This window comes from Trifolium pratense, linkage group LG6 (assembly GCF_020283565.1).
Source record: "Trifolium pratense cultivar HEN17-A07 linkage group LG6, ARS_RC_1.1, whole genome shotgun sequence".
Lineage (NCBI taxonomy): Eukaryota > Viridiplantae > Streptophyta > Magnoliopsida > Fabales > Fabaceae > Trifolium > Trifolium pratense.
Genome location: NC_060064.1, coordinates 29061177 through 29085061, shown reverse-complemented (window position 1 = coordinate 29085061; position 23885 = coordinate 29061177). Strand labels below are relative to the sequence as shown.

At 32.7% G+C, this 23885-nt stretch overlaps 4 long non-coding RNA genes across 5 annotated transcripts; 2 read left to right on the top strand and 2 right to left on the bottom strand.

Annotated features, from left to right (window-relative positions):
* Positions 1-8624: 8624 nt before the first annotated feature.
* On the bottom strand, positions 8625-9328 carry LOC123888870. Its single transcript, XR_006802329.1, has 2 exons — positions 9064-9328; positions 8625-8956 (listed from the first exon to the last, which is right to left on the bottom strand). It is a non-coding gene; the product is annotated as an uncharacterized LOC123888870 (long non-coding RNA).
* A 3033-nt stretch (positions 9329-12361) lies between these two features.
* On the top strand, positions 12362-13631 carry LOC123888867. 2 transcript variants are annotated; one of them, XR_006802326.1, is made up of 3 exons: positions 12531-12545; positions 12586-13263; positions 13361-13631. It is a non-coding gene; the product is annotated as an uncharacterized LOC123888867 (long non-coding RNA). The 2 variants fall into 2 exon arrangements; XR_006802325.1 differs by having other exon boundaries at positions 12362-13263.
* Positions 13632-18619: 4988 nt separating this feature from the next.
* On the top strand, positions 18620-19383 carry LOC123888868. The gene is made up of 2 exons (XR_006802327.1): positions 18620-19012; positions 19110-19383. It is a non-coding gene; the product is annotated as an uncharacterized LOC123888868 (long non-coding RNA).
* A 3595-nt stretch (positions 19384-22978) lies between these two features.
* On the bottom strand, positions 22979-23534 carry LOC123888869. Its single transcript, XR_006802328.1, has 2 exons — positions 23390-23534; positions 22979-23281 (listed from the first exon to the last, which is right to left on the bottom strand). It is a non-coding gene; the product is annotated as an uncharacterized LOC123888869 (long non-coding RNA).
* Positions 23535-23885: the final 351 nt, after the last annotated feature.

Sequence of the window (23885 nt, the reverse complement as noted above, 5' to 3'; positions counted from 1 at the left end):
CCATAGCTTAACAGCTAAGCAGCACGTTTAGCACGTGCTCATCCATCCAACCACACTTGAGTCACGGAGCTTATTCTTACCCGCGAATAGCGGAACAGCTCCAACCAAGATAGAGGCGAATAACGGCCTCCCCTACGATACAGGGACTATCTTGGCAGTTGAGTCTATTGGGCCGGTTATCCCGGCCCAATAGACCAACCTTTGGCCCAGCGCTGGGGGCAACTATATAAGCTCTCCTAGACAGGAGAGCCAGGTATTCTGAATCATTACTCACTTTCTTTCTCTATCTTCTCTTTGTATCTCTTTTACTCTTTGCTGACTTAGGCATCAGAGTACCTGCAGGTACAAACCCCCCCTTCGGTGTGGACGATTTGCTCAACGGACCGGCCATCAACCTTTCTGATCTTCGGGTTAGATCAGTAACATTGTTTTTCTTTCAGGAGGATGCAACTGGATGATATGATACAATAGATACAACGACCCTCAGTTATTGGTTAAATTGGAGGGTCTATGTGTGCGTAGTTTCTGTTTTGCTGCCTATGGTTCTTGCGTGTCTAACAATATGGAAGCGTGAAAGTTCAAGGAAGCTAACATTTGACAAAGGAGAAAACCATCAAGACAGGAATTTGTGTGGCGATGAAGCATGGAAACCATGCCTTAAAGACATTCACCCTGTTTGTTTGCTTGCTTTTCGAGTTATTTCATTCTCTTCTCTTTTGGCATCGCTAATTGCTAAAATCCATGTCAGTGGTGGCCGAACATTTTACTATTACACTCGGTGAGTATTCTCATTTAGTTGTCATCTATCTTACTCGATGATTTAACGATGTACTAGTGACCAAATTATCCGTTTTGATTTAATCATTATAATTGAATTCAAAATCATTTAGAATTTTTAAGCGATCTTAGGCTATGTTTGGGAGGGAGGGGAGGACTTGGAGAAAAAGGAAGGACTGAAGGAAGGATAGTCCCGCAACATGAACGAGGAGTTGATTTTGTTGGCGCAGCAAGAAGCATCACACACACACACACAGAGATTACAGTGTTGCAGAGGCTCAAGGAAAGCCTTTGAGCATGAAACCTGTTTCTTGCAACTGTGCTTAAAGAGGGGAATGAATTAAGTAATAATGGAGGAATGAATACTAGAGGGCCAAGTAAGAGATATGATACAAGTAATACACACTTCAATTCTTTTAACACTGAATCTAACCAAACCATTTGACAAGTAGCAAATGTTCCAGCAATATATTCAGCCTCACATGTTGACAGAGCAGTCACTGGTTGTTTCTTTGTGCACCAAGCAATTGAAACACCATTGAATAACATCACATAGCCAGAGGTACTCCTTCTATCTGTTGTGTCTCCTCCACAATCTGAGTCAGAATAGCTTCTCAACTCTGCACAATCATTCTTCAATCCAGTAGGAAATAACAAACCATACTTCACTGTACCTTCTCACACTTGTGTTCAATGAGATAATTAATATAATATGCTCAATTGCAGTCGCAACTAATATAGTTTCAACAAGATGTTATGATGGTAAAAGTTACTTTTGATAGTTTACAAAGCATTGTATCTGAATGCCATTTGTGTTCACAAAATGTTCCATCGTAATCAACAGTTGCAGATAATCTATTTCCGCTTTATTGCAACCAACATGCGAAATTCTAATAGATTAGCTATAGTATTGTAAATTGTAATCTTGGATTTATTTAATATGAGTACAATATTAAACAAATTTTAATTGCACGGAGAAAAGTATTTTACATGTCTTAGTGTATGTTTGGTTATGCGTTTTCGTCCCAAACCTATATTAGCTGTGATATTTCATGAAGCGAGTAATACTAGCTTCATGCGGACGTGCGTTTAATTTGATGTTGGTTGCGAAAACAAATAGGTTATTAGTTAAGGAATGATTCTTGTTATAGTTATTCTGTTCTTAACTCTTTCAAGCATAAAATTTTAGGGAATGATTCTTGTTATGGTTTATTCACAAAATTATAGAAACTTATCTTAGTTGGTCAAAAGCAATACGTGTAAGGAGATTTTCTACTCTTAAATCTTACTCAAAAGATAGATTTGACCACAAATATATATACTAATATAAAATATCACTATATATAGAAACTATTAATATATGGATCTTAATTTTTTTTTTTTTTTTTTTTGATAAGCAAAATTGAATTATAAAGGAGTACAAGGGGTACTCAAACCCTTACAATTCAAAACAAATAATTATATGCTTTGTAAACATACAATAGGATTAGTGCACCAATCCGAAAAAGAATAGGTGGACTTGCGCCCTGCTCTTCCGCTAAACCAAATCCACGAGATCGCCGTAATATTGTCAACCAACAAAGAAATATCCGCCATCTCCCCTCGGAAAATGATATTATTCCTCAATCTCCATATGCACCAAGTAGTAGTTAACCAAATCAAATGTCGAATGTGCCTACCCTTTTTTGACTTGACAATTTCACCACACATAATAAAGTGATTCAGCCCTTCCTCACCAATAGTTAAATTACATCCCATCCATTTGAAAATAGCATTCCACACCATTTGGGTAAATTTGCAACCGTAGAAAAGATGAGAACAGTTCTCTATATGCCTAAAACAGAACACACAGGTAAATTCATGAGGATTTGTAATGATACCTTTTGAAGCCAAAGCGCCCCGCGTTGGTAATTTCTCTAATAGTAATCTCCACCCAAAAACACTCACTTTCGATGGCACATCATTCTTCCACAGATTTTTGAGAGCCTCCATCATTTTTGGGTTAAATGTCTCAACTGCACCATGTTGTATCAGAAAGGTATAACAAGAATTAACCGAGAACATACCTGCAGAGCCAATAATCCAGCGCCATCTGTCAACGCTGTTTGGATTCAAACTAACATCCGACAACAATTCTTTTAGCTTAAAAAGATCATGTTCTTCAGATTGCGTTAACTCATCACGCCAATCCCATTGCCAAAACAGTCCCTCACTGCCGTTGATCATCCTATCTGCAATCAAAGAATGTTGCCGCAACTCTTTTGCAAAGAGGTTAGGAAATAATTCTCCAAGCGACATATTTCCGCACCACTTGGCATTCCAGAAACTAATTTCAGTACCGTTACCCACCACACAACTAGTATTCGAACGGAACCATCCGGGCATGATGGAGTCACCCACACTTATCACATCCCTCCACCATAAAGAATCCTTTGATCCATAAGTTGTTGCTTCCCTGTTCAATAAAATAGAAGGCAAAAAACCATATTGTTCTGGTAATAAAACAAGGGGGTTTGTATTATTGATCAAATGGTGTGATTACACTCAGTTCAATCCCAACAACCCTGGGAGTTTTATAAGTCAGAATTCGATCAGAACATAGGGGTTTGTATTATTCAAGATTGATAACTGATACAAGTATGTCAGAGAAGAAATTGAATCTCTTTACAAGAATGAAAATATGGTGGTTTCTCATGATGAGAGTGAGTCTATGTAGAATCAGTGAAAAGTCTTATCCTGTTCTCTTGAAGAAGATCCTATTTATAGGCAAAACATCTCCCTCTTGTTGCTTGATAACCGCCTTGCTTGGAGAGGAATTCATGGGTAGTGGGCGGTTACTTTCCTTCTTCTCCAAGCTTCTTCCTTCTTCTCCAAGCTTCTTCCTTCTTCTCCAAGTTTCTTCCTTCCTTTCCAAGTCATGGTGGATCACGCTTATCATGTGTTTTTCATGGTTGTTTTCACACTTCTCCTTTAGATGCTCCCATTGGGCTTTTTCGTATTGGGCCTTAACAAATCACACCCTGGTCCATGGCCCGGTACACAGCCCCCCAAGCACGAGGCTTCAAGAAGGCGAAGTGCTTTTGAATGAAGTAACTTGGCGATTATTATGTCTCGGCGTGGTTCTATGTCGCCCATTTGTTGCTGACTCATACTATTTGTTTGCTTGTCGCCTTGTCCTTCCTTTTGTTGTTGATATTTCTTAGATAATTTGTACGCCCTTCTATGACTTTTGAATATCTTGATGTATGCCATTTGTGGCTTTGAATATTGTTGTCATTGTTTCTTGGCGACTTTGAGCAAGTTGGAAAGTCGCCCTTCCTCTTTTTTCATTGTATTTGCATTTTAAAGCTAGCGTTGTCACCAATCTCGCCTCTTCATCTTTCGCGATTCGTCCCTCCTTGTCTTCTTGAAAGCAAATTGAAACTTTGAGGCTAGTAACTTTGTTGGTCTGTACTTCTGTCTCGCCACTTCTTTGTTGTAGTTGATTTTTGTACTGTCAGGCCTGCACGCTTTATTTTGTAACTTCTTGGCGATTTAAACAGAATTGGCGCTGTTCGGAGTCGCCCTTCCACTATACTTTGTGTTTGGTGTTGAAAATAATCTCGCCTTTGAAATTTTTAACTTTGCTCCTGCAATGTCTTTAGCACTTTAAATATAATTATATATCATTTATGAATGACTTTATACCTGTTGCCTTTTGGCGGTTGCAAATGATTTGGCGTTGTGATGAATCGCCTTGCTTTGGTTATGTATAAGCTTTTTCTGGCGGCGTCAATAATCTCGCCTTTCTTCGCTGTATCTTTTCCTGACACCCCCTACTCGTAAGATTTACAGGTAGCGCCAAAGCATTTCAACTTGTCTTTTTCTGACGCCCCCTACTCGTAAGATTTACAGGTAACGCCAAGGCCTTTCAACCTTGTTTTCTTTTCTTTTTCTGACGCCCCCAACTCGTAAGACTTACAGGTGACGCCAAGGCCTTTCAACCTTGTTTTATTTTGCTTTTTCTGACGCCCCCAACTCGTAAGACTTACGGGTGACGCCAAGGCCTTTCAACCTTGTTTTATTTTGCTTTTTCTGACGCCCCCAACTCGTAAGACTTACAGGTGACGCCAAGGCCTTTCAACCTTGTTTTATTTTGCTTTTTCTGACGCCCCCAACTCGTAAGACTTACAGGTGACGCCAAGGCCTTTCAACCTTGTTTTATTTTGCTTTTTCTGACGCCCCCAACTCGTAAGACTTACAGGTGACGCCAAGGCCTTTCAACCTTGTTTTATTTTGCTTTTTCTGACGCCCCCAACTCGTAAGACTTACAGGTAACGCCAAGGCCTTTCAACCTTGCTTTTTCTGACGTACCCAACTCGTAAGACTTACAGGTAACGCCAAGGCCTTTCAACCTTGTTTTATTTTCTTTTTCTGACGTACCCAACTCGTAAGACTTACAGGTAACGCCAAGGCCTTTCAACCTTGTTTAATTTTGCTTTTTCTGACGTACCCAACTCGTAAGACTTACAGGTAACGCCAAGGCCTTGCAACCTTGTTTAATTTTGCTTTTTCTGACGTACCCAACTCGTAAGACTTACAGGTAACGCCAAGGCCTTTCAACCTTGTTTAATTTTTCTTTTTCTGACGTACCCAACTCGTAAGACTTACAGGTAACGCCAAGGCCTTTCAACCTTGTTTTATTTTCTTTTTCTGACGTACCCAACTCGTAAGACTTACAGGTAACGCCAAGGCCTTTCAACCTTGTTTAATTTTGCTTTTTCTGACGTACCCAACTCGTAAGACTTACAGGTAACGCCAAGGCCTTTCAACCTTGTTTTATTTTCTTTTTCTGACGCCCCCAACTCGTAAGATTTACAGGTAACACCAAGGCCTTTCAACCTTACATTTGGTTCAGCGCTCACATCTGAGTTGATCTTTAATAAAGATTCAGAGCTCAAGTTTGAGATAACCATTTTTTTTTTTTTTTTTTTTTTTATTTTATTATTTTTTTTTTTTTTGGTTCAGAGCCCGTAACTTAATCAGGTTGACCTTTATTCCATCACCGGTTAACCTTTATTGGTCTAGAGCCGGCTGGCTTCATTTATTCTTGGTTCAGAGCCCGCAACTTAATCATGATCGCTGCAAATAAGCTTTGATACATTAGGTTCAACAATAATAATATATGAAAAATAAAACAAACGAAAATGATACCGCCATGGGTGGTTTGTTGCGGCGCTCCTCGCCTAGCAAGAAAAACAATTATGTTTTGGCGTGGTGAGACTGAGTTCCATTGCGGTAGTCATCGCGGAATATGCTTCAACCTGAAATATTAGTTGGCGGCTTCTATCTCGCCGAGTGATAATTACTGAATTTTCATCTCAATTTTCCACATTTGTTCGTTACCCTGTGCTATGATCAACTTGATAACTTTGTTAGGTACAAAGGAAATAAAACTATCACAGTATCATGCATCAGATGTTCTCTATAATAATCAACAGCTATACTATCGAGAAATTAAAAGATTAAACACCAAACATCATAGAACTTTTGGTAGTTTGAGGTTCTAGCATCAGAAGCATATAATCGCTATATCAATACAGTATAATGTCCCACTCCAAATATTGTCCTTAGTTTCATTTTCTATTGGTACATTACTATCACTAATTACATCAATTTGTTCATCACATTGATCAAGTTGCATGGCAAATAAATGGGACAATGCAGGAAGGGATGATATGAGTTCAACGCTTAATAGTTTCATTGTTTCAACTTATCCAGTACCCTACTAATAGAATGCAACATGATCTCATGTTGCTATGCAGTTTATTTTTGTGGTGCTCTAACAATTTCCTTGAATAACTAAGAAGCATTTTGTGTTAATTATAAGTACAAATAACATATTATCAAAATAGAAGGAGTGAGAACTATATGATTAAATGGTAAGTTGCAAGAAAAGAACGTTAACACCTGATCGAGATGAACAGAACGACCGACGGTGAGATGGCGATTCCTCCATAACCGACCGCGGCGATGACAATTTCTCCACAACTGACGTCGGAGGCGATTTCTTAACGAATATAACGGCGGTGATGGCGACTTCATTGTTTCCGCCTGGATTGAGAGCAGAGTTGCCGTAAAGAAAACAATGTGTTAGTGGCGGCGTGGCGGTTCTTGGATGGTGTGATAACAGATGCATGGCGATGCAAAGACGAGGACGCGATGCGATTCTCCGTATACACGCTTCTTTCTTTATTGATGAGTGGAGCCAAACAAAATCCTCCGGATCAAAACTATAATAATAATAATAATAATAATAATAATAATAATAATAATAATAATAACATAGAGATATATCCAAAAGAGATGTCAAGTTGTAACTTCTGCTTCTTTCTCATCTGCCCTTTAAGCCTTGATGGCCGCAATGTGAGTCTGCAAACGCCGAATTTCTACGACGGCGGCTTGCAAGGTGTTAACGCTAGAATTATCGTTGTTTCCATGCTCTCCAGCCATGTGAAGATGTTTGATTTTTCGTCTAGTTGCTGTGATAGGCTGGGATCAAATGATTTTACCGCAGCCCCACGGTGGGCGCCAAAATGTTCTGGTAATAAAACAAGGGGGTTTGTATTATTGATCAAATGGTGTGATTACACTCAGTTCAATCCCAACAACCCTGGGAGTTTTATAAGTCAGAATTCGATCAGAACATAGGGGTTTGTATTATTCAAGATTGATAACTGATACAAGTATGTCAGAGAAGAAATTGAATCTCTTTACAAGAATGAAAATATGGTGGTTTCTCATGATGAGAGTGAGTCTATGTAGAATCAGTGAAAAGTCTTATCCTGTTCTCTTGAAGAAGATCCTATTTATAGGCAAAACATCTCCCTCTTGTTGCTTGATAACCGCCTTGCTTGGAGAGGAATTCATGGGTAGTGGGCGGTTACTTTCCTTCTTCTCCAAGCTTCTTCCTTCTTCTCCAAGCTTCTTCCTTCTTCTCCAAGTTTCTTCCTTCCTTTCCAAGTCATGGTGGATCACGCTTATCATGTGTTTTTCATGGTTGTTTTCACACTTCTCCTTTAGATGCTCCCATTGGGCTTTTTCGTATTGGGCCTTAACAAATCACACCCTGGTCCATAGCCCGGTACACATATCTATGCTGCAACAAATCATACCATAGTGCATCTTTTTCATTAATACCCCTCCATTTCCATTTGCTAAGCAAAGCCACATTAAAAAGTTCCAAATTTTTTACCCCTAAACCACCTTGATCTTAATTAATTATTTACAAAAGAAATCTCAAATCTCATAAATTATCAATGAATACAAACTTAAAGAGATATAGAAAATAATTCTTATGCATTTATTTGAAGTGAAATCTTATTATTAAAATGAATTTTAAAATGAACAAACTCAACATATAAACATAAAACAACCCATCGTTAGTAATTGCTTCGGTGGTGAATTTGGTAGGGATCGATGACCACGGTTCGATTCACCGCAACTGTGATTGGGAGGGGGCTAGAACCACTTGATATCAGAACTGATCCCCGAACCAGTTTAAACTACGGTGAAAACTAAAAAAAATAATACATAAACACAATAAATCCATATTTTCATATATATATATATATATATATATATATATATATAGAAAGAAAGAAAATTGGATGTCCCCGTTAGCTTAGCTCAGTGGTAGGGACATCACACTAAATGTGTAGGAGTCCGTGTTCGAACCCGGGACACTCCACTTATTCACTTTTAAAGTGGATTTTCTAGTCACTAAGTTACTTGAAAAAAAAAACAAAAAAAAAAGAAAGAAAGAAAATTGGATATGAAGACCATTGTGATATATCAAAATTAAGATATAGAAGAAGAAAATGTAGATAATATTTTTCATAGTCTATGTCATTTCTCTTGCATTATCTTAAAGTACAAAACTAACAAGCTATGTGAAATTAGAAAAGGTAAAAGAAAACTCATTTAATAGGTGATCACAATCCTAAATAAGAAATTGTGGAATATTCTAGGAGTGTGATTTTTTTTTTAATTCTTTTGGGTGTGACAATCATATAATATCCATAAAGCTATAATTATTGTCATGTACAAAAACCATTACGACACCTCAGTTTTTTAGGATTTGAAATGCGCCCCTTGGGAAATGATGGACAATCACGATCCGTTATACATGAAATGGGAACTGTATTGTAATAAAAAAAATGATGTTATTAAAATGAAATGAAATATTTTGTACGAAGTAATAAAGAAGGAAATTTGAAAAGAAGATAAAATTGATTTACTAAGTACTTGGAAGTTTTGGAATTTGCGTTGAAACAAAAACTAGGGAAAGAAGAATTATCATAACATAAACAAACTTGAAAATTTTATCCATATTTTCCACTCTTTGAATATATCAGATGGAATTTTATTTTATCACTTTACAATTTATAAGGCTTATGTTCTTCTTACACCACTTAAATAGTTTTTCCCTTTTTTTTATATATTATATATGAGCAAAGAGTTATAGGATTAGTGTTATTAGATGTTTTTCTGATGTCTACTAGTCTCTATGATGTTTCTTAATGCTCTTAATTTACCTAAAAAAAATAGTTTTAAGTACTTATAGTAAAAAGAGTTCCAATTTTCTTTTATAATTATTATATGTCTCTAAAGTACGACAATGCATTAATTTGCCTCTTTAGTACCTTTAGTACAAGTTAATTCATAATTTTTTTTAACAATATTTCAATATCTTATAACCTTTCATGATTGAAAAGAGAAAATCATAAAATAAGAATAATATTTTATGTAACACTCTAAACCCCATATATAATAATCATAAAAATTAATTGGTGGTTCTACACAGTGGATATACAACACCCAAATATTTTAGGTATTAATAATACTAAATTAATTGCTGGTGTTTCTTGATTGTGGATGCCACATTTATCTTCTTCTAATTTGAAAAGGAGATAAAATTGATTTACTAAGTACTTCGAAGTCTTGGAACTTTTTGCGTTGAAACAAAACCTAGGAAAAGAAGAACTATCATAACATAAACAAACTTGAAAATTTTATCCATATTTTCCAATCTTTGAATATATCAGATGGAATTTTATTTTATCACTTTACAATTTATAAGGCTTATGTTCTTCTTACACCACTTAAATAGTTTTAAGTACTTAGAGCATCTCCAATAAAGGTATATAAGAGAGTTTTATAGACTAATGATACAATACCTTATTTTGTTTTTATTATTGGACCCTGACGTGGCACATAGGGTATCAAATTTCATGATACCGGTACCTTAAATAAGGTATCGTATCATCAATTTAATGTTATTATTAGCTTCCATATACGTCAAAATATTACCGTTGACATTTAATGACCGGATCTTTTTTTTTCTTTCTATTTTTACTATATAGGAAGGTTTTATTTTTTTGTTGTCTTTCATTTCATAAGTTTTTTTTCAATTTCGTTTCTTCAACAACAGTGCAGAAAAGATTTTTTTTTCTTCTTGTAGTTGGATGTTAATTTAATAATATTTGATATTATTCTATATATTACACAATTTTTATTTGTTTTGTTCTCAAGTCATATTTTATTTGTTTTCTATCAAATGGATCCTAATATCTATAATAATAAAAATTAATTATTATATTTTTCATTATATATTTCCCGTCATATTTATGCATTTTTCACAATTTTTTATTTATTAGCATGTATTTCTCATTATATTTAATTAGTAATTTATTTATCTACGTATTTATTAAATTAACTAATTTTTATTTTTATTTAGACAGAATAAAAAAATAAATATAAAAGGGACCATTTGTTATTAATGTATGATACTCAAAAAGTGGTATCACCATTGGAACAAAATATGTATTTACATGGCATTATAGGGACCACTTGTTAGTAATGTATGATACCCAAAGTGATAATACCATTGGAGATGCTCCTATAGTAAAAAGAGTTCCAATTTCTCTTATAATTATTATATGTCTCTAAAGTACAACAATGCATTAATTTGCCTCTTTAGTACCTTTAGTACATAATTTTTTTTTAACAATATTTCAATATCTTATAACCTTTGATGATTGAAAAGAGAAAATCATAAAATAAGAATAATATTTTATGTAACACTCTAAACCCCATATATAATAAATAATAATCATAAAAATTAATTGGTGGTTCTACACAGTGGATATACAACACCCAAATATTTTAGGTATTAATAATACTAAATTAATTTATGGTGTTTCTTAATTGTGGATGCCAAATTTATCTTCTTCTAATTTGCTGTTTTTTTTTTTTTGATAAGCAAAAAATTGAATTATAAGGAGTACAAGGGGTACTCATCCCTTACAATTCAAATAAAATCACCCTAGACAGACTAAAGGATTGTTACACCAGTCAGAAAATGCTAAATTAACATTATTCCCTAATCGCCCTAAAAGCCAAAACCAAGAAATGTAAATAATTTTGTTCACTAAAGAAGATACATTAACTCAATCTCCTCTAAATACAATATTATTTCGAAAGCACCCAGTTAACATTTTTGTGCCCCCATAGGTTGTGAATGAGAAAATCATCGCTTTCTTTGTTTCTTGAAGTAAACAAACATCGAAAACACGTTTTTGAAGAAACAAACTCAACTGCCGCTGTTTAGCACTTTCACCCCACCCTCTCATATTCAAAGAGACGATCTTCAATGATGGAGAGATTGTTGTTGCTCCCTCCTAAATATCATATTCATAATTATCATATTAGTAGAGCATTTTTTTATTGAAGAATAACTATAATGCTTCTGTATTTTTTTTGAACGGCCAAATGATATTTATATTTAAAAAACGAATTGGAAAAAAGTACAAGTGATACTCAATCCACTTCTAAAGAAAAAGTACAAATAGTACTCCACCCAATCCGAAGAAACCATACCCAAAACTATCAGCTATACAATCAAAAAGATTCGTACACCACTCATAAAACAAGCAAGGTGTACCAATCTTTTTTGCCAAAAGCCATTTTTAAGAAACAAGCTTAATTCTATCCACCATCTCTTGTAGCTCTACAATTCTCCCCAAAAAAATCCTATCATTCCGAGAGCGCCATAAAGTCCAAATGTTGGGATGATTGACATATAGTAGATGCATCATTTTCTATAATTCTAGAGAGATTTGAAGAATTGGAACGAATGTGACACATATAGTCCTTGTGTGACCGGTGGCAATGTGGCCTTCGGTTTTCCCGATTCCATGATATTTTTTTAGTTTGAGTTGCTTTTGGTTTTCCATTTGATGAAGTGAATGGTGCCCTTATCGTACTTCTTATGGTTATCTAACTAAGACATTAATTTGTTCTTCACAATTTGACATGCCTGCAGTACATGCAGCAACCAAAATATTTCACAGTTTTGAAATCGTAACTCTAGGAATAACATAGATCTAATAATATTGTGATGATTCAATTTCTATATCAATTGTTTTTATAACAATATGCTAATTCATATTTTTCTTTTGTGTTTTCGAATTAATTATTTTCTAAAAAAATAAAAATTTAATGTGTTCATCATCTTCTTCACTGTGTTCATAATCTTCATCACCATGTGTTCATCATTTTCACCAGTTTCATCAAAATCCCAAAAATTTAAAAAACGCTGTTGTCAAAATTAATTAACTCAAACAAATCAAAATTATTTTCGGTAAACCTTAAACATATTCATCATCTTCAAAAATCAAAATCCCTAAATTGATCATATTGCATGATACTCTACTACTTGAAGTAAGGTTTTGCTTATCAAAAAAAAAAAAAAAAACTTGAAGTAAGGTTTTATTCTACACTTGATTATATTGTTTAGTACAATATACATTAAAGTGAAAAATCGCGAAACAGAATGAGAACTTTGTTTAGAATCAATTATGAGGGAATCTTGGATTATAGAGTAAAATATCATTATAGAATAATTTTCTTTTGAACTGTAGGTACTTGTTGATGGCATTAATGCATATTCCATGTTATGGCTTATTTTTGGTGATTCTAGAAACGAAACACTATTTCTTGTCAAAATGGTTTCCATCATCTATTTCCGCTTTATTGTCAAACAATATTATTTTTAATTTGTGATTTTTCGTTTTCTATCATGAAAGCTTATAAACTAATTAAAGAAAATTTGTTAAAAAATATGAATTATTTAAATTTGTATATTTTACATGACCTCTTTACAAAAGTTGTTAAAGGGGCAACACATTGGTGTACTTAATTAAGAGACAGCTAATAATTATAAACAAAAAATGGAAGTTTTTCACAACTCTGAAAGTACTATAAAAACTATTTATTAATTGATGTAAGGAGAACAATAGCTTTATAAATCAAGACGTGATAAACTACAATTCTATGTAATACATACTAAAGGTGGAGAAAATATGGATAAAATTTTCAAGTTTGTTAATGTTATGATAATCATTCTTTCCCTATTACTTGTTTCAATACAAAGTCAGGTTTATGGTAAACCAGTTTATCTCCTTTTCAAATTTTCATCTTTATTTCTTACATTATATTTTATTACATTTAGTAACATTGTTTTTCTCTTTTTACATTATAGCTGCCAGGCCATGTAAAACTGATGGTGATTGTCGAGTCCGTTACTACACTGCTCGCAAAGAATTTCCTATAAGAATGAAGTGTCGTAATGGTTTTTGCATAGAATGCTAATTATAAACGTATTACTAAAATATTCCATGAATTCTTCTTTAGGTGATGTGACCCATTAAATAAATTTTGTTTTAGCTTTTCTAATTTCACGTACCTTATTAGTTTTGTACTTTAAGATGATGCAAGCGAAATGAAATAAAGCATGAAAAATATTATCTAAATTTTCTTCTTCTATATCTTTTCTTCTTCTATATCTTAAGTTTGAGATATCATTGTGGAGGCTATGACTAAACATTTGAATTCTTGGCATAGCCGTCATTTGTCCTTCGGTGGTCGCATCACTCTGATCAATTCTGTCTTGGCTAGTATACCTCTTTAGTTTTTCTCTTTTTTTAGGGCTCCTTGCTGTGTGCTAAAAAGTATTGAGAAAATTCAGAGGAACTTTTTGTGGGGAGGTGGTGCAGAGGAAAGAAAGGTATGCTGGGTTAAATGAGATCAAATTTATTTACCTAAGGATAAAGGTGGTTTAGGAGTAAAAAATCTCGAACTCTTTATTTTGGCTTTGCTTAGCAAGTGGAAGTGGCGTTTTTTGAATCACGATAATGCAATTTGGGCTGACTTGCTTCAGAAAAGTAATTTAAAAAATATGCTTACAAAATTAAAAGAGGAATCTTGTTAAAAATTGATCCGAGGATCCGAGGATCATTGCTCTGATACCATAGTGTAACGCCCCGAATTTTGATCCAAGACATTACGTTTAATTATATTATTTCTAGAAAATAAACTTCTCTTTTATTATTATTTATAATTTATCACAAAACAAATGATTACTATTTTTTTAAAATTTCGCTATATCAATTGTTGAACCGAAAATATAGAAATTTATTGAATCCAAAAATATTACATGTCATGAACTTCAAAAATCTTTAGATTGTAAGAAATTTCTCCTTCCTCTCTGCTTCTTCTATTTCAAACAATCGAACGTTGCAACACACCATGACAACCATTTCATAGATGAAATTTAATTCTACCGCGAGAAGCTCCGCAAAACTCAATAGTTCCAAGAACAAATCTTAGGGCATTGTTTTTTTAGAGAAACACTCAGATTTTTAGGGCTTTTGTGTGTGTTGTTGTGAAGAAACACCCGCTTACTTGATCTTCTACATTACACAAGTTAACATTTTGCAACTGATGAACCCTTTTTTGCACAATTTAATATTTATTTATTTATTTATTTATTTGATAATTGGCTAATTAAAGAATAGTAGTAATTTTGGTATTTGAAGACTTATGGTTTTCTTTTAGTTTTGTTGGCTTACTATTAGTGCAATATTCATGTAATCTTTCGCAGTCCTCTAGTTATATATTTTTTTTAAAGCAAATATATATATATATATATATATATATATATATATATATATATGGGGGCTGCTAACTTAGACCCAGTTGGGTCTAAGTTAGCAAGGTGCACCTTTTCAGTTGGACCAAAATACCCATTCTTTTTAATTAATTAACCAAAATACCATCAATGGACGCGGATCCAGTGTCGCGCGCGTACCGCAATACCATGGTTACAGGCTGTTGATTTCCATCAGACAGCCAAGATCTGATCTCATCAAGACTGTCTGATCAATCAGACAGCCCAGATCATCCGAATCCATCAGATTCCAGCGCGTGCCCCACACTGGATTACACCCTGGAGAGAGAAGAATCTACTTTTAAAAGCAGGACACGTGTCGCTGTCTGATTGGCTGGGCGTGATTTTTTTCCATTTAATACTTTGAACTCAATTATTTCGTTGTAAATTAATTTTTTATTTATTTTTTTTATACCAAAATTCATAATTTTTTTTTCTCTACAAATAGAGACTTGGTTCGTTTGATTTGGACACAGAAAAAAAAACCCAATTTTTCACTACCTTAATCTCATTTTTCACTACCTTACATCAACTCACTGAAACCATTCTACCAGCAAAATGGTTTCAGATTACAACTCTCTGAAACCATTGTACCAGATAAATGGTTTCAGAAGCAAACACAATTAATAAATTACTCACTGAAACCATTCTACCAGTAAAATGGTTTCAGAATACAACTATGTGCAACCATTCTACAAACTAAATGGTTTCAGAAGCAAATAACTAATAATCAACTTACTGAAACCATTCTACCAGCAAAATGGTTTCAGATTACAACTCTCTGAAACCATTGTACTAGATAAATGGTTTCAGAAGCAAACACAATTAATAAATTACTCATTGAAACGATTCTACCAGTAAAATGGTTTCAGAATATAACTATGTGCAACCATTCTACCAGTAAAATGGTTTCAGAAGCAAACATTAGTTTTTCATTACCGTTTTATCTCATTTAATTAACTAAAAATAGTTTCAGGTCTCCAAAAATTTCATAAAATATACCAAAAGTTCCAGAATATTATCTACTATTTTCCTGGTATAATGGTTTCAGTGAGTTGGTTGAGTGGTGCGTGTTAAATTACAACACACAAGTAACGTATTTAGTAGACAAAAAATGAGATTAAGGTAGTGAAAAATTGCGTTTTTTTTTTTTGTGTCCAAATCAAACGAACCAAATCTCTATTTGTAGACAAAAAAAATTATGAATTTTGGTATAAAAATAAAAAAATAAAAAAATAAAAAATTAATTTACAACGAAATAATTGAGTTCAAAGTATTAAATGAACAAAAATCACGCCCAGCCAACCATTGTGTGACACGTGTCCTACTTTTAAAAAGCAAATTTTTCTCTCTCCAGGTTTTAATCCAGTGTGGCGCAGGCGCTGGAATCTGATGGATCAGGATGATCTGGGCTGTCTGATTGATCAGACAGTCTGGATGAGATCAGATCTTGGCTGTCTGATGGAAATCAACGGTCTGTAACCATGGTCCTTCGGTACGCGCGCGACACTGGATCCGCGTCTATTAATGGGTATTTTGGTTAATTAATTAAAAAGAATGGGTATTTTGGTCCAATTGAAAAGGTGCACCTTGCTAACTTAGACCTAACTAGGGTCTAAGTTAGAAAACCCCTATATATATATATATATATATATATATATTAACAGCAGACCCGGTTTTGAGGGTGGGCAACCAGGCTCACAGCTCAGGGCCTCAAATTTTTTGGGGCCTCAATTTTTTTTAGGCCCACAACACAAATAATTGGTTAAGTATTTGTCTAGAAATAATTTTACACGAAACACTCCTTGACATAGTGGCGTGCACATAGGCTTAAAGTACCAACATATTGGGGTTGTGAGTCCAAAATCTCGAAACCGGCCACAGCTAGTACCAAATATACGTAGAGGGAGAGACACCCAATAAAAACAAGAAAATAATTTTCGAAAAAGCTATAAAAAATTGAAACCCCTCATGCCATCCATACAGGCTACCTGGAAAAAGATAGTAGAGACCACATATATATATATATATATATATATATATATATATATATATATATATATATATATATATATATATATATATATATATATATATATATATATATATATATATATATATATATAACCACACAGTTTTCGATCTTAGCTTTTAATTATTGCGGACATAGTTTAACTGACCATGGTAACTGACTTTTAATTACATGCGGCCTTACCCATTTCTTGATTCGTTAGTGTCTTATACACCTTTGTCGTATAAGAAAATTAATGTATTTGAATTATATTATAGATTAGATACATTAGTTATCCGATGAATTTAAAAAGTAAAAATTGTTTTATAATTATGACTGGAGGGAGTATTAAATAATTTTAAAATTAAACGATGAAGCAGAAATCATATTGCATGATACTCTACACTTGATTTAAGGTTTTATTCTAGCTATTTTTAGTACAATATTGAAGTGAAAAATCACAAACAAAATGAGAATTTTGGGTAGAATCAATTTTGAGGGCATTACCTAATTAGACTAAAAAATCATTTTTATCTACAAGTGTGTGAGACGGTGTCATGATAGAGTAAGCAATAATTTTGGTCCTAAAGTTTTTTTTGTTGGTAATTTTATGGACAAAACTGACAAACCAAAGACACATTCAAGGAACAAAGAACACATTAGAGGACGAAACTGCTCAACATTTTCAAGGACCATGGCTGTTTCCTAAAATCCTCATTTTCTTCTCACTTTTTAATATTTCAGTGAATAATATGCTTAATACATTTTATTTTGAACTGTAGGTACTTGTTGATGGCATTAATGCATACTCCATGTTATGGCTTCTTTTTGGTGATTCTAGAAACGAAACACCAAGGTTTTAAATTTTGGTCGCGGATGCAGTAACGGTTGTGGTTGTTGCGAATGTGTTCATTGTCGATGCTGCAGTGCGCAATGCGGCTGCTGCGGCGTGAAATCATTTTGAAATTTAACAAGCTATATATAATGAAACTACTATGTAATTACACTATTTATCCACCATTGCATAATCCTAGTTTATTTCATAAACACTAATTTGAATGTTCTTAAATACACGGTTGAGAGATCGTTAAGAGTAAGATCTTTCATTAGATTTGACACAAATTAGGATTTGAAGTTCATAAATTTTATTTTTTGGTGAGAAAATTTAAACAAACATCGCCGAAAACATCTGGTGCGGCTTCTAATGCGGTTGTGATGCGGTTATGATGCGGTCGTACACGTGAATTAAGATCACATGGCAATTGCGGTGTTATGCGGTTGCGGTGACTACCGCATCAGCAATACTGCGACCGCAATTACGGATGCGGACCGCAATTTAAAACCTTGCGAAACACTATTTCTTTTCAAAATGGTTTCTATAATCTTATCAGGGCTAAAGATTAAATAGTATTGAAGTCAAATTACTCAAATGCGGTTTAGCTTACGCCAAAACTGAATTCACTCTCTCAAGTTGAAATTTGGTCTGGTGTCAGATAATCGGAATGCTCATCTGCTTATGAGTCGTCACAAGTCATAAATTTGTACTTGTGTTCAATATATCACACTCATACTTGTGTCCATTGCAACTAATATAGTTTAAACAACAGTTATGATGGTAAAAGTTACTTAATGTACAATGAAAAATGAAACAAAAGAAAATATGCATTTAGAAAATAGTTTACTAAGTTGAATTTGTCAATGTCATTTGTGTTCACTAAGAAACAATGTTCCATTGTAGTCAACGGCCGTAGAGAATCTATTTTTTATTGTCAAACAATATTATTTTTAATTTGTGATTTTTCGTTTTCTATCATGAAACCGTATAAACTAAAGAAAATTTGTTAAAAAATATGAATTATTTAAATTTGTATATTTTACATGACCTCTTTACAAAAGTTGTTAAAGGGGCAACACATTGTTGTACTTAATTAAGAGACAGCTAATAATTATAAACAAAAAATGGAAGTCTTTTCACAACTCTGAAAGTACTATAAAAACTTTTTATTAATTGATGTAAGGAGAACAATAGCTTTATAAATCAAGACGTGATAAACTACAATTCTATGTAATACATCCAAAAGGTGGAGAAAATATGGATAAAATTTTCAAGTTTGTTAATGTTGTGATAATCATTCTTTCCCTATTAATTGTTTCAATACAAAGTCAGGTTTATGGTAAACCAGTTTATCTCCTTTTCAAATTTCCATCTTTATTTCTTACATTATATTTTATTACATTTAGTAACATTGTTTTTCTCTTTTTACATTATAGCTGCCAAGCCATGTAAAACTGATGGTGATTGTCGAGTCCGTTACTACCGTGCTTCCCATCAATATCCTGTAAGAATGAGGTGTCGTAATGGTTTTTGTATAGAAGGCTAATTATAAACGTATTACTAAAATATTCCATGAATTCTTCTTTAGGTGATGTGATCACCCATTAAATAATTTTTTTTTTAGCTTTTCAAATTTCACGTACTTTATTAGTTTTGTACTTTAAGATGATGCAAGCAAAATGAAATAAAGCATGAAAAATATTATCTAAATTTTCTTCTTCTATATCTTAATTTTGAGATATCATTGTGGAGGCTATGACTAAACGTTTGATCAATTCTGATCAATTCTGTCTTGGCTAGTATACCTCTTTAGTTTTTCTCTTCTTTTAGGGCTCCTTGTTGTGTGCTAAAAAGTATCGAGAAAATTCAGAGGAACTTTTTGTGGGGTGGTGGTGCAGAGGAAAGAAAGGTATGCTGGGTTAAATGGGATCAAATTTGTTTACCTAAGGATAAAGGTGGTTTAGGAGTAAAAAATCTTGAACTCTTTAATTTGGCTTTGCTTAGCAAGTGAAAGTGGCATTTTTTGAATCACGATAATGCAATTTGGGCTGACTTGCTTCAGAAAAGTAAATTAAAAAAAATGCTTACAAAATTAAAAGAGGAATCTCGTTAAAAAAAAAATTCAGAATGGCAAGCAATATCACAAAAATAAATAACATAAAATTGAAATATGAAAGTAAATCAACAACAGAAAATCATGCGTCATACAACTAGAACGTCCCACCCAAAAAGGATCTGAGGATCATTGCTCTGATACCATAGTGTAACGCCCCGAATTTTGATCCAAGACATTACGTTTAATTATATTATTTCTAGAAATTAACTTTTCTTTTATTATTATTTATAATTTATCACAAAACAAATCATTACTATTTTTTTAAAATTTCGCTATATCAATTGTTGAACCGAAAATATAGAAATTTATTGAATCCAAATATATTACATGTCATGAACTTCAAAAATATTTAAATTACACTTAAGTAAAAACTCTTTTTTGTTTCCCGCGCACGCAACGATTCGACACACCAACAAACCTACTATGCCTTTTTATTATTCTGCACTTTATTATTTTGTTAGTCTGCTATGTTACATATATAAGACATCTGCTGTAGCATCTGTCACAGCATTGCGTGCCAGAAATTTCAAAAAATATATTTGTTTTTCTCACATTTGAAATTTCTCCTTCCTTTAAGCCACTAGGTCTAGTAGTGGTGAAGAATATGGGTAGAATGCTAAAGGTTATGGGTTCGATCCTCAGCTCATTGTAAAAAAAAAATTCACCTTCCTTTACTAGTCTGATTCAACTGTTAAATTAAAATCTTTAGATTGTAAGAAATTTCTCCTTCCTCTCTGCTTCTTCTATTTCAAACAATCGAACGTTGCAACACACCACGACGGCCATTTCATAGATGAAATTTAATTCTACCGCGAGAAGCTCTGCAAAACTCAATAGTTCCAAGAACAAATCTCAGGGCATTGTTTTTTTTAGAGAAACACTCAGATTTTTAGGGCTTTTGTGTGTGTTGTTGTGAAGAAACACCCGCTTACTTGATCTTCTACATTACACAAGTTAACATTTTGCAACTGATGAACCCTTTTTTGCACAATTTAATATTTATTTATTTATTTATTTGATAATTGGCTAATTAAAGAATAGTAGTAGTTTTGGTATTTGAAGACGTATGGTTTTCTTTTAGTTTTGTTGGCTTACTACTAGTGCAATATTCATGTAATCTTTCGCAGTCCTTTTTAGTTATATTTTTTTTTAAAGCAAATATATATATATATATATATATATATATATATATATATATATATATATATATATATATATATATTAACAGCTAGTACCAAATATACTTAGCGGGAGAGACACCCAATAAAAACAAGAAAATAATTTTCGAAAAAGCTATAAAAAATCGAAACCCCTCATGCCATCCATACAGGCTACCAGGAAAAAGAGAGTAGAGACCAACATTTAATTGACCATGGTGACTGACTTTTAATTACAGGCGGCCTTACCCATTTCTTGATTTGTCGGTGTCTTATACACCTTTGTCGTATAAGAAAATTAATGTATTTGAATTATATTATAGATTAGATATATTAGTTATTCAATGAATCTAAAAAGTAAAAATTGTCTTATAATTATTACTGGAGGGAGTATTAAATAATTTTAAAATTAAACGATGAAGCATAAATCATATTGCATGATACTCTACACTTGATGTAAAGTTTTATTCTAGCTATTTTTAGTACAATATTGAATTGAAAAATCACAAACAAAATGAGAATTTTGTGTAGAATCAATTTTGAGGGCATTACCTAATTAGACTAAAAAATCATTTTTATCCACAAATGTGTGAGACGGTGTCATGATAGAGTAAGCAATAATTTTGGTCCTTGAATTTTTTTTGTTGGTAATTTTATGGACAAGACTGACAAACCAAAGACACATTCAAGGAACAAAGAACACATTAGAGGACCAAACTGCGCAACATTTTCAAGGACCATGGCTGTTTCCTAAAATCCTCATTTTCTTCTCACTTTTTAATATTTCTGTGAATAATATGCTTAATACATTTTCTTTTGAACTGTAGGTACTTGTTGATGGCATTAATATATCACACTCATACTTGTGTCCATTGAGATGATATGCTCAGTTGCAGTTGCAACTAATATAGTTTAAACAACAGTTATGATGGTAAAAGTTACTTATGTACAATGAAAAATGAAACAAAAGAAAATAGGCATTTAGAAAATAGTTTACAAAGTTGAAGCATTGTATGTCAATGTCATTTGTGTTCACTAAGAAACAATGTTCCATTGTAATCAACAGCTGTAGAGAATCTATTTCTGCTTTATTGCAATCAACGGGAGAAATTCTAATAGATTAGCTATAGTATTGTAATCTTGGATTTCTTTAATAAGAGTACAATATTAAACAAATTTTAATTGCACGGAGAAAAGTATTTTTTTCATGTCCATACTCTATGGCTACTTAAGTACCCATTACCCGTATTTTTGTTAATAATAAATTGATAAATTATAAAATATCATACCATTTTAATAGAATTAAAAAAATTTCAATGATTTTAATTTTTACTCATGAAATTTATAAACAAAATTATTATTAACTTTATGTTATGTTAAAGTTCATATTTATGTTAATATAAATAAATATATATTAAGTGAGTATGGGGCAGGGTGGGTACCAAGATACCCGTACCCACACTCATACCCGTTCATTTTTGCGGATAATTACTCATACCCGTCTCCGTATTTAAAATGTGGATTTTTACCCCATCTATTGTGGGTAATTTTTGCGGGTACCTCTGGGTATGAATCAAATTACCATTCCTAAATAGTAGCTTCAGACAAACGTGGGTTTAATTTGATGCAGGTTGTGAAAACAAATAGGTTATTAGTTAAGGAATGATTCTTGTAATAGTTATTCTGTTGTTAACTCTTTCAAGCATAAAATTTTATTAATTCAACTGTTCGTTGAGAATATTGTCTAAATATCTTTTTGCATATTTTAGATTTATATTTAAAATAAAATAATATTAGGATTTATGATTTATATTTCTTTTTAGAATTTTAAGGATTTGTTTAGAATTTATAGGATTAGTTTGTTAATTAAAATATATGATTTGTTTTTATGCAGCTCTATATATGAATTTTAAAATGAACAAACTCAACATATATAAACATACATAAAAACAATAAATCCATATTTTCATATATATAGAGGGAGAAAATTGGATATGAAGACCATTGTAATATATCAAATTAAATTAAGATATAGAAGAAGAAAATGTAGATAATATTTTTCATGGTCTATGTCATTTCACTTGCATTATAGAAAACTAACAAGGTATGTGAAATAAGAAAAGGTAAAAGAAAACTCATTTGATAGATGATGACAATAACTAAATAAGAAATTGTAGAATATTCTAGTAGTGTGATTTTTTTTTAATTCTTTTGGGTGTGGCAATCATATAGCTTTACATACAAATGCCATTACGACACTTCACTTTTTTAGGACGTGAAAAGCGCCCCTTGGGAGTTTGTGGACAATCACGATCAGTTTTACAAGGATGGACAACTGTAATGTAATAAGAGAAAAAAACAATGTTATTAAAATGAGATGAAATATTTTGTACGAAGTAAAGAAGGAAATTTGAAAAGGAGATAAAATTGATTTACTACGTACATGTAAGTTTTATAGCATGCGTTGAAACAAAAACTAGGGAAAGAAGGATTATCATGACATAAACAAACTTGAAAATTTTATCCATATTTTCCACTCTTTGAATGTATCAGATGAAATTTTATTTTATCACTCTACAATTTATAAGGCTCGTGTTTTTCTTACATCACTTAAATAGTTTTAAGTACTTATAGTAAAAAGAGTTCCAATTTTCTCTTATAATTATTATATGTCTCTAAAGAACCACAATGCATTAATTTGCCTCTCTAGTACCTTTAGTACGTACAAGATAATTCATAATTTGTTTTAACAATATTTCAATATCTTATAACCTTTCATGATTGAAAAGAGAAAATCATAAAATAAGAATAATATTTTATATAACACTCTAAACCCCATATATAATAATCATAATTTTTTTTTGAAATCTCTTTACAACTCTGTAGGTACTTTTGTTTGACAAACAAACACTCAAAGCATTTCATTAAGCAAGCGTATG